The sequence below is a fragment of the Patagioenas fasciata genome, chromosome 27, assembly GCF_037038585.1.
Source record: "Patagioenas fasciata isolate bPatFas1 chromosome 27, bPatFas1.hap1, whole genome shotgun sequence".
NCBI lineage: Eukaryota > Metazoa > Chordata > Aves > Columbiformes > Columbidae > Patagioenas > Patagioenas fasciata.
The window spans coordinates 2009441-2020000 of record NC_092546.1 but is presented as its reverse complement, the minus strand read 5'-3'; positions in this window follow the sequence as shown (position 1 = coordinate 2020000).

The window sequence follows — 10560 nt, the reverse complement described above, 5'->3', positions numbered from 1 at the left end:
AGTCCCTTGGGTCTCAGACGCAGCTCCAGAGCTCCAGTTGGCTGCTGGGGAGGGGAATGCCACCACTTATTTATGTTACCCTGACAGTATCCCCCGTAACTGACCAAACAAATCATGCAGGGGTGGGAGAGCTCCCTAATTAACACAGTTATTATTAGCAATGTCAGGACAGGTTTGCGAAAGGCAAGTTCAAAGTCCCCGTTTCTGATGGTGGGGTGGCAAGTGGGACAGCAGGACCATCCCACATGACCGGGATGTCCTCTGTGTCACTCAGGGGAGCCCTGACTGTGTCTGGATAGCAGAGCAGGGACATCCCTGGGTACCGGTTGGGTTGGACGGGCTGGACAGGCACCAGTGCTGGCATGGGAGTCCGTGCATGGCGGTGAGTGAGGCCACATTGTTCCCAGTGTTGCCCCATGAGCCAAGAAGCCGCTCTTGGTCCACACCTGGGCAAACCCTGAGGAAATTGGGGCTTTCGTTATTCGGGCCAAGACTCCTGGTGATCCCAACATCTGAGTGTTCAGGGGCGAAGGCAAGAGGATCCTGCCGTGCGGTGGAAAGGCTGCCGGCCGTCCTGCAACCGCTGCCTCTTCCCGAGCCCCCCGATCGCTCCGGCTCCGCGGCTGCTTTGCCGGATTTAGGGCATCCCCGGGGCGCCCGCAGCAGCTTGTGCATCGCCAGAGCTCCTGCCGCTCCTGCTCGCCATTGAGCGCTTGGAGAGGCGCCTAATTCATCCTTTCAGAGTGGAGATAAGATGGATTAAGGCCTGCTGAACGCTTGCCAAAAGCATTGCCATTAGGCCCTGGAAAGCTTAATCTCCAGCAGACTAAAAGCAGACAGGCTGCACCGCAGCGAGTCCTGTCTGCCAGGGGATAAACACCCAGCGCAGGATTTCAGGGAAGCCTTTGGAGGTTACAAAATACATCCCAAAGCAGACGTGCTTCCCGGAGCACCCAAGGCTGGGTGTCGAGCCCCACGTTCTCCCCAGCACCCCGGGGTGACGTGGTTGAGTGCGATGCAAAGGCCCATGTTGGCCACTGGAGCCTCAGATACCTCCGTGCCTTGATTCTCCCTTCCCATGAGCTCATCTCCAAGGCTCCTCCATCCCGGCAGCGCTATCTGCTGCAGATTAGCTCTCCGAAGCTGTCCTTGCCCGCATGCCTCTCAGCTGACTCACGTTTGTTGTTTCCTGCCCCTATCTCTGATTTCCTTCGCTGTCCCCACACTACCCCTCCCCAAGGTCCAGCTCCAGGTACCCCTGACCCAGCTGCTGTTTGGGGACCAGCTCGTTCCCAGCCTCCAGGCTGATTTCAGAGGGTGACGGTGTCCCTTCCCACGGTGCTGGAGCCATTTAGGGGAACGGAGCAACCTGTCCCCACCAGTGGTGATGGGTTACCCCAAATTCAGCCCAGGCATTGCCAGGCACCCTGCCCATGGACACCTCCATGTGCTCACACAGCATCGCTGCCAGCACAGAATCGGCTGGTGACCAACCCTCGTCCACAAAGAGGTGTTGAGGCTGGCCTGGGGTTTCAGACCTCTTTGAAAAGCCTGAGCAGGCAAGCCAGCGTTTGCATTTTAGTAAAATCTTTGTGGTGTGTGCCAGGTCCCGGCCACCATGGGGGAACTGGTCCCACCAGCTTCACACCATAGCCTCCACCTCTCAGGATCCAGGATGGAGGGAACAGTCCCATCAACTGCATCCCACTGCAGCCCTCTGGCTGTCCAGCTGTCCCACGAAGGGGACTCCTGATGTGACTTTTCTGCAGGACCCCTGAAGGGGCACTGGCAGCATGCTGGGGCAGCTGGGAGGGATGAGCAGGGCATGGGGTCTGGAGCTCATCGCACCCCTGCCCTGGAAGGCACTGCCATCCCCAATGTCATTTCTTCCAGGCTTTTGTGGCCAGGAGGGCTCCCACCAGCATCCCACCCCAACCTGAGCCTTGTGGGTAAGTCAGTTTGCATCAATGAACAAGCACTAAGGCCTCCAGCCCCGAGCCCTGAGCCCTTCCCTCCAGCCCCTCAGGATGCTCCTTGCCTCCAGATTCTTTCCTACAGGCAACAAACCCTTCATCTTCACTGCTGTCACCCCCCAGCCGTCCACTCCCCTTCCCTGCCTGTGTCCCCCCGGGCCAGCAGCTCCCTCTGTCCGGCAGCAGACGGAGCCTGGGCACTGCTGTCCCCTCCTCACCGGCATGACGCAACCCAGACCCATCGGCGGTGACACGCTGTCCCAGCCAAGCAAACACAGCTCGAAGCCGCGTGTTGTGTTGCGACAGCCCGCACGGCCCCGGTGCTCCCAGCCAGGACAGCCCTGCCTGCGGCGGCAGCAGCCGCGGCTCCGGCGGCTCCTCTGGTGCAAGAGCCGACCCTGTGTCCCCACGGGGCCGCTTTCCAGAAGGACTGGGGCCAAGTGTCATGACAGGCGAGAGAGGGCTGAGCTCTCCCAGTTGTCCCTCTTACAGCCTGAGATGCAAGGGACCTGCATCCCAAAGTCTCCCTGTCCCCACCGGTGGGGCAGGAGCCCCGTGCTGAGCCCAGCTGGGCCCTGTGGTGACTCTGTGTCTTTGCTGGGCTCCGTGTCCACTCAGCCCTGTCCCCTCCTCTGTCCCCTGCAGTAGAGCAGGCCTGTCAGGGACATGGGGGACATTGCCTGATCCCCTGGGGATATTTTGGTGCTGCCCCTGCGCTCCCTGAGGACACAGCAGGCACGTGAGAAGGGGCTGAGGCTGAAGCGAAGCCGTGGGATCCACGTGGCACCAGGACAACCCCCGCTCCAGGGATGAGCTGAGGAACCGGTGTGACTCAGAGCAGGATCCGAGGGCACCGGTGACGCAGGGACTGGCACGGCCAGAGCCACCGTGCAGGCCCAGGCGGAGGTGGGAGCAGCACAGCTGGGTGCGACGCCGGGAGGAGGAGGAGGCACTGAGCGGTGATGGGCAGATGTAGGGCAGAGTTAAATCATGACGGAGGAGCCGAGCCTTCCCCACGCTCCCCTGATGAAATATTTGCGGGAGCAGCATGTTCCAGCAGCTCCATAAACATGGGGAAGGAATAAACTTGCCTTTATCTGCCCGTGGGGCCTTGGGACCTTCTAAATTAGGAAAGGAAGAAAAAAAACAACCCCAAATGGTTTGTTTTCTAGCTGAGCTGAAAACAGAGCAGAAGCCATTGCTTCAGGAGTCACACATATGTTACGATGCCAGCTGCAAGCCACTGATCTGCTCTGAACTTGGCTCAGCGATGTCCCTCACACAGGCACAGGCGGGTCCCCAATGCTCTGAACCAGCACCTGGTGTCTCCTGGTCATAGACTCAGCGTCAGCCCACTCAAAATGAACTGTTCTGGGCCATTCTCCTGGCAGAAGATGCTGGTGTTGCAGAAACTGAGGTTCTCACCCAGGGATGATTGTGAAAAGGAGTTTTGATACAGGTTCACCCAGAGCCCCAGCAGGTTGTCAATCCTCTTTGTCCCCAAACTGGGAAGTTTTATGGTACCATCACCAACCTATTGCCACCCATCCCCAACCCATCTGCCAACCCAGCACCAGCCATCACTGCCATCACCAACCCATCACCATCCATCCCCAGCCACCACCAACCCATCACCGACCTGTCACCACCTACCAACAACCCATCACCAACCGTCAACATCCACCAACCCATCACTGACCTGTCACCACCTACCAACAACCCATCACCAACCGTCAGCATCCACCAACCCATCACTGACCTGTCACCACCTACCAACAAACCATCACTGACCATCAGCATCCACCAACCCATCACTGACCTGTCACCACCTACCAACAACCCATCACCAACCGTCAGCATCCACCAACCCATCACTGACCTGTCACCACCTACCAACAACCCATCACTGACCATCAGCATCCACCAACCCATCACTGACCTGTCACCACCTACCAACAAACCATCACTGACCATCAGCATCCACCAACCCATCACTGACCTGTCACCACCTACCAACAAACCATCACTGACCATCAGCATCCACCAACCCATCACTGACCTGTCACCACCTACCAACAACCCATCACCAACCATCAGCATCCACCAACCCATCACCGATCTGTCACCACCTACCAACAACCCATCACCAACCATCTGTATCCACCAACCCATCACTGACCTGTCACCACCTACCAACAAACCATCACTGACCATCAGCATCCACCAACCCATCACTGACCTGTCACCACCTACCAACAAACCATCACCAACCATCTGTATCCACCAACCCATCACTGACCTGTCACCACCTACCAACAACCCATCACCAGCCATCAGCATCCATCAACCCATCACTGACCTGTGACCACCCAGTGCCACCCAGTGCCACTCATCCTGCCTGGGGACCAGACCCAGCAGTGATGACAACACTGTGGCCGGGCCCTGCGCGGCGCTGTGTGGTGGCTGTGGGGACAGGGCCTGTCAGTGCAGGTGTGCTGGGGGACAGCCCTGACAGACTCCAGGGCACTTTGGGCTCCCAGATCACAGCTCGTGTTATGAAAACCATAAATTATTAAGTGCAGCTGGGAAGTGAAAGGCTGCGTGCTGCTGTCTGCGCAGACTCGCCGTTCATCTCCAGGTTCTGCCCGCTTAAAGCAGGTCTTGCATTTATATTTCATGAACGCATCCCTCAGAAGCACGATTTTACAGCAAAAAGAAGAAATAACTCATGGTTCGTGCACAGAGCCCACACGGAGGGCTCATGGCCCTGAGCATCCTTCATCCCAGCCAGAGCCTGGGCTGCTGTGCAAGAAAACCCTGCCCAGGTGCTGGGTTCTGCCTTCTCCTAAAATTTAGGACAATCCTTTAGGGTTGTCCTAGTCCTCGCAGGCAGGTGTGTGACCGGGCGGGTTGTCACAAACCAGCTGTGTCAAGGAGGATTCTGTGAGCTGGGCACATGGAAAAGCTCATCTGGTCCTGAGCTCCAGCGGTTGCTTTGTTAAAAACTGGGGCTCAGCCCAGACACCCACCCCAGACACGATGCAGCAGAGCTGGGGGACACCCACACAAACCCGGTGGTCAGGGGACACCCCCAAAGGCCTGTCCTGAAGAAACCCCTCCCCGGCTCAGTGGTTTTGGCACACACCAGACCCTGGGCTGATCTGGGGCCTTTCCCTCCCTGCTGCGAGGTGGTTTGGGATCTCGGGGCGATGCTCTGGGTACCCACAAAGGACAAGCTGGGTTTGTGCCCCACGCAGCTGTGAGCAGAGCATCCCCCCCTCAGCACTCAGGGATCAGCTGTGTCCTGTGGGCGGCTGTCAGCTCGGGATCAGATCTCCGATCACCTGCTTCCAGGAGACTGTCTGCTTGTTTGTTCTTGCCTGAACCCTTTAATTAACGTGAATTAAAACATCATTCAAACTGACAGCGCCTGGCTCCCTCCGTGCTCCCTCGCGGCAAGGATGTTCGCTCCGATCACCACCTGTGCAGGGAAACGGCAGCAAAACTCCTGCGCTGCCAAAGTCTGGGGATGCTCCACCAGCAGGACCCATGGCCATGGGACGGGGCTGGGAGAGCAGGAAAGAGCCCATTCCTGTGCTGTTTGCTGGAGCAGGGGCAGATACACAAACCCCTTGAGCCTCTGGGAGCCCAGGGCCATGCCAGTGCGATTCAGTCCTCATCCAGCCTAGGGACAACGGGGACAAACTCCTGTCCATGATGCAGCAGCTGCTGTGCGGGGGGTTTGAGTGGAACCCATCAAAGAGCTGCTTCCCTGGAGAAGACGCAGCCCTGGGATGGGTCACCAGAGCCAGGGGCTGCCTCTTGCCTGGGGTTTCCAAACCTGGTTGCGCAACACTGTGGCAACAACCCCTGCTGCTGGGGCTGCTCTGACGGTCAAGGACATAGAATCACAGAATCATAGAATCATTTTGGTTGGAAAAGACCCTCAAGATCATCAAATCCAACCATAACCCACCCGTGGCACTGCCCCATGTCCTGAGAACCTCATGTCAGTCTGTCCAGCCCTCCAGGGCTGGTGACTCCAGCACTGCCCTGGGCAGCCTGTTCCAATGCCCCACAGCCCTTTGGGGAAGAAATTGTTCCCCACATCCAACCTCAACCTCCCCTGGCGCAACTTGAGGCCATTTCCTCTCATCCTATGACTTGTTGCTTGGGAGAAGAGACCAACACCCTGACATCTGACACCCATACACCTGGAATCTTGCGTCCAGTTGTGGCCCCTCAGCTCCAGAAAGACAGGGAACTGCTGCAGAGAGTCCAGCGCAGCCACCAAGATGCTGAAGGGAGTGGAGCATCTCCCGTGTGAGGAAAGGCTGAGGGAGCTGGGGCTCTGGAGCTGGACAAGAGGAGACTGAGGGGTGGCTCATTCATGGGGATCAATATGGAAAGGGGCAGTGTCAGGAGGATGGAGCCAGGCTCTTCTGGGTGACAAACAATGGTAGGACAAGGGGTAAGGACAAGGAGTTTAAACTGAAACATAAGAGGTTCCACTTAAACTTGAGAAGAAACTTGTTTGGGGTGAGGGTGTCAGAGCCTGGCCCAGGCTGCCCAGGGAGGTTGTGGAGTCTCCTTCTCTGCAGACATTCAAACCCGCCTGGACACCTTCCTGTGGAACCTCAGCTGGGTGTTCCTGCTCCATGGGGGATTGCACTGGATGAGCTTTCCAGGTGCCTTCCAATCCCTAGAATTCTATGATTCTGTGATTCTATGATCCCACAGCCATCGGGCTCCTGCGGCTGTGACAAATCCTGCTGTGTCTTGGCACCCACTGTCCCCTGCTCAGGTGTGGCTGTTCTTAAGAGGTGAGTGGAAATGCACAGAAATCCTTATCACAGGAAGGCAGACAATGACCATGGCAGGGTCAAGGACCATTGCTTTGAGATTTTTGCCCTTATTAGTGACCAAATTACAGAGTGTCCTGCAACATGCAAAGGTCGGGCAGCTCCATCCCCCTTCATGCATGAGCTCCTGCAACCCCCAGCCCAGGAGGTGTTAACGTGAGTCCCTGTGCCCCATGTCAGGAGTTTCCATTAGAGGCAAAAGGAGTGAAACACAAACCAGAGCCCAAACCCGACCCCATCTGCCCAGGGTTTATCCCAGCACCGCTCAGCGTCCATCACATCGCCGTGGCTGCAGATGTGCAGACGGATGCAACGCCACTGCTGAAGCTTTCAAGGGGTAAAAATGGTAGAGCCAGATTTAAAACTAATTTAAACCTTGTCTTTTTCACTGGCTGTGATCCTTGTCAAGGAGCTTCAGTGTGTCTGGATATATTCACTCGTATTTGCATGGGGAGAAAATTCACATTTCTATGTACTTCTGTAGCCCTTTCCCAACGCCTTAGGTATCCAATATAGTTTCTGTGCTGCGTGTTCTCACTCGTTCAATGAATAATCAATTTAACTGCCATATGCACTGCTCATGGAGAAAGAAACTGCTCCTTGTTAAAGGTGTGAAAGTAAGTCATGTGTAAAATTAGCTTAGCCCTTTGCTAAATCAGATGGGAATTGCTTTCAAAGCAATACAACCCACCCGGATTCCCAGGAGCTCGGCCATTTTCCACACCAGCTACTGCTTTGCAGAGGAGGAAAATCTCTTCTGGAAACGTGGGAGGAGGGTGCTGGGGACCCGCTGGCAGCTGGGGCGGTGAGAGCAGAGCGGTCACCAGGCTGAGACCCCACCCGTGTCCCCGAGCTTTGAAAATCTCAGCCAGTTTGGGATAAAAGGTCCTAGTGTCTGGGGGGAATGCGGGTGTCTGTCCCTGAACAGTGCCCATGGGTGCCCCACAGTGACCCTGGCCAGCCCCATTCCTGCACTGCTGGTCCTGCTTGTGTTTCGTTCTGTTTGGAAGAAAAATGAACTTCTGGGGTGGGATTTGCCACCACTCCAGGGATTTGGACATTAATTTCTAATGGGGATTAAGGATTCAAATCCCTTAAGCAGCTTTTGCAGCCCCATCCTTCTCTCCCCTCACCGCAGAGACCCCCGGCCGGCCCCACTCCAGTGCGAGCACTGTCATTGAAACTCCCCACCCAACCTGGCCCTGAGCACGGTGGCATCGTCATCACATCACCCAGGACCCGCGTGCCATGGGGGTGATGGAGACACAGCTCTGCCCTCCCCGGGGGACAGAGACCAGCAGCAGTCTGGTCGGGACTCACTGCCCAACGCCAGCCTTGGTCCAAAGCAGGGGAGCTGTGGCCAGAGCAGCGGGAAGGGCTTTCACCATCCAAGACCAACACAGGCTTTGGATGAGCATGAGCCAGCACTGGGCCCTTGTGGCCAGGAAGCCAATGGTACCTGGGGTGGGTTAGAAGGGGGTGGTCAGTAGGTCAGAGAGGTTCTCCTGCCCCTCTGCTCTGCCCTGGGGAGACCACACCTGGAATCTTGTGTCCAGTTGTGGCCCCTCAGCTCCAGAAGGACAGGGAACTGCTGGAGAGAGTCCAGCGCAGCCACCAAGATGCTGAAGGGAGTGGAGCATCTCCCGTGTGAGGAAAGGCTGAGGGAGCTGGGGCTCTGGAGCTGGACAAGAGGAGACTGAGGTGTAGCTCATTCCTGGGGATCAATATGGAAACAGGGAGTGTCAGGAGGATGGAGCCAGGCTCTTCTGGGTGACAACCAGTGACAGGACAAGGGGCAATGGGTGCAAACTGGAACACAGGAGGTTCCACTTAAATATGAGAAGAAACTTGTTCCTGGTGAGGGTGTCAGAGCCTGGCCCAGGCTGCCCAGGGAGGTTGTGGAGTCTCCTTCTCTGCAGACATTCAAACCCGCCTGGACACCTTCCTGTGGAACCTCAGCTGGGTGTTCCTGCTCCATGGGGGATTGCACTGGATGAGCTTTCCAGGGCCCTTCAACCTCTGACATTCTGGGATTCTGTGAAAATCCCTGATACTCCCTCAAAAGTCTTGGGTTCGGCCGTGTCCCTGCAGTCACCCTTCCCTGAACCGCTGGGCTCGGCCTCTGGTCAGTGCAGGAGGCCCTTCAGAAACAGAGGTTTGAGGCTGTTTCCCCAGCATCAGACACTCCCTGCAGGGCTGAGGAGCAAGTGCAACATCTTTGCTGCAAGAAGTTCCTATAAATAGGCTAACACCATTTCCTTGCTTAATTACCAGGGACTTTTAGGCTGTTTCCTGCTCTATTTCAGGTTCTGTGCGCTGCTTTCCTTCCAGCTGGGCACACAGCTATGTGTCACGGTTTAGTGTAGTGGAGCTCACTGGAAGGTAAGGGTCAGCTTCAAGAGCCCAACCTCTACAGCAATAAACCCAAGAAGAAAGGTTGGCCCTCCCGGTTCGAATGGGGGGGGAAGCCCTGGGTGTGTTGTTTCCACCCGGAGGCTGCTGGCAGCATGCAGGGTGATTTGTGAGTCCCTGGAATGCCATGGCAAGGGGGTTTGGGTCGCTGGGGTCTCTCAGCCCCTGCCCTGGCATAGGGCTCTGCACCGTGGGTGCACGTGGAGATGTTCCAGGATCCTCACCCTCCAGCCAGGAGATCTGAAAATGAAAGGTGTGAATTTGGGGAGCTCATCCTTGGCTATGCCCCAGTAATGTGGCAGGTCAGGTGCAGCAGGGGTGTGTGTGGTGCCCCTTTGTCCCCTGGGGTGACAACACTCCCTGTGCCATCAGCATCACCCCATCAGCTCCCCCGCTGAGGGCAGGGAGGAGGAGGATGGTCCTGGCTCATGCACACCCAGTCTGCCCTCACCCTGTCAGGTGTCCTGGGACTCCGGGGGCTCCTGTCCCCAAGGGTTTGGGACACGGGGAGGAGCAGGGGCAGCCCCGAGCCCGCTGCTGGCTGCACCGCGGCCTCTCCACAGAGTCAGGCAAGAGGAGGGTGAGCGAGTGCACAGGAACCTCGTTAGCAGCCCAGCCCCATTAGTAACCATCTCCATGGTGATGGAGCTCAGAAAGCCACATTGCAGAGCAGCTCCCGCCCGAGCAGCCCCCGCAGCCGGGCTCGGACACGCCGGGGCCACGAGGTTCAGCTCCGCTCCTCAGGGTGCCGGGTCTGGCAGAGCTCCCGGGAACACCACGGGAGCCGCAGGGGCTGGGGAAAACCAGGGATGTGTCCATGCCACAGCCCTTGCCTTTACCGCATCACTAATCCTGCTGCTGGCTGCCAGGGAGGCGGCTTTGCTCTCACCTCCTCCTCCCTGCACTCCCAGTCTCAGCAGAGATCCCTTTAGCCCTGAGTTTGCTGCTGGTCCCTGAAAAACCCTGCAAGACCCCCACAGCTTGGTCCTACTCGCCCTTGCACCACCCCAGGCCAACAGGTCCCGTTGCATCTGCCTGCCCTCCCGCCCCACGGCACCTCATCGCTCCCCACGGCGTGAAGGAGTTTCCCACAGCCACAAGCCTGGCGTGGGGAGGGGGAGGAACGTGCTGCACGCTGTGCTGTCGGGCTGCTCTTTGCTGTACCTGCGTCCCCCGTCGCAGGCACCGCCGTGCCTGTCCTGCAGAAACTCCGTGGGATTTTGTAACCGTAGCAGCAGCGAAACGCTCTGACAAGTCTTGCGTGTGGTGTGGGGTGGCCAGTGACCGGAGAAGATGACGATGGGCTGGTGCGG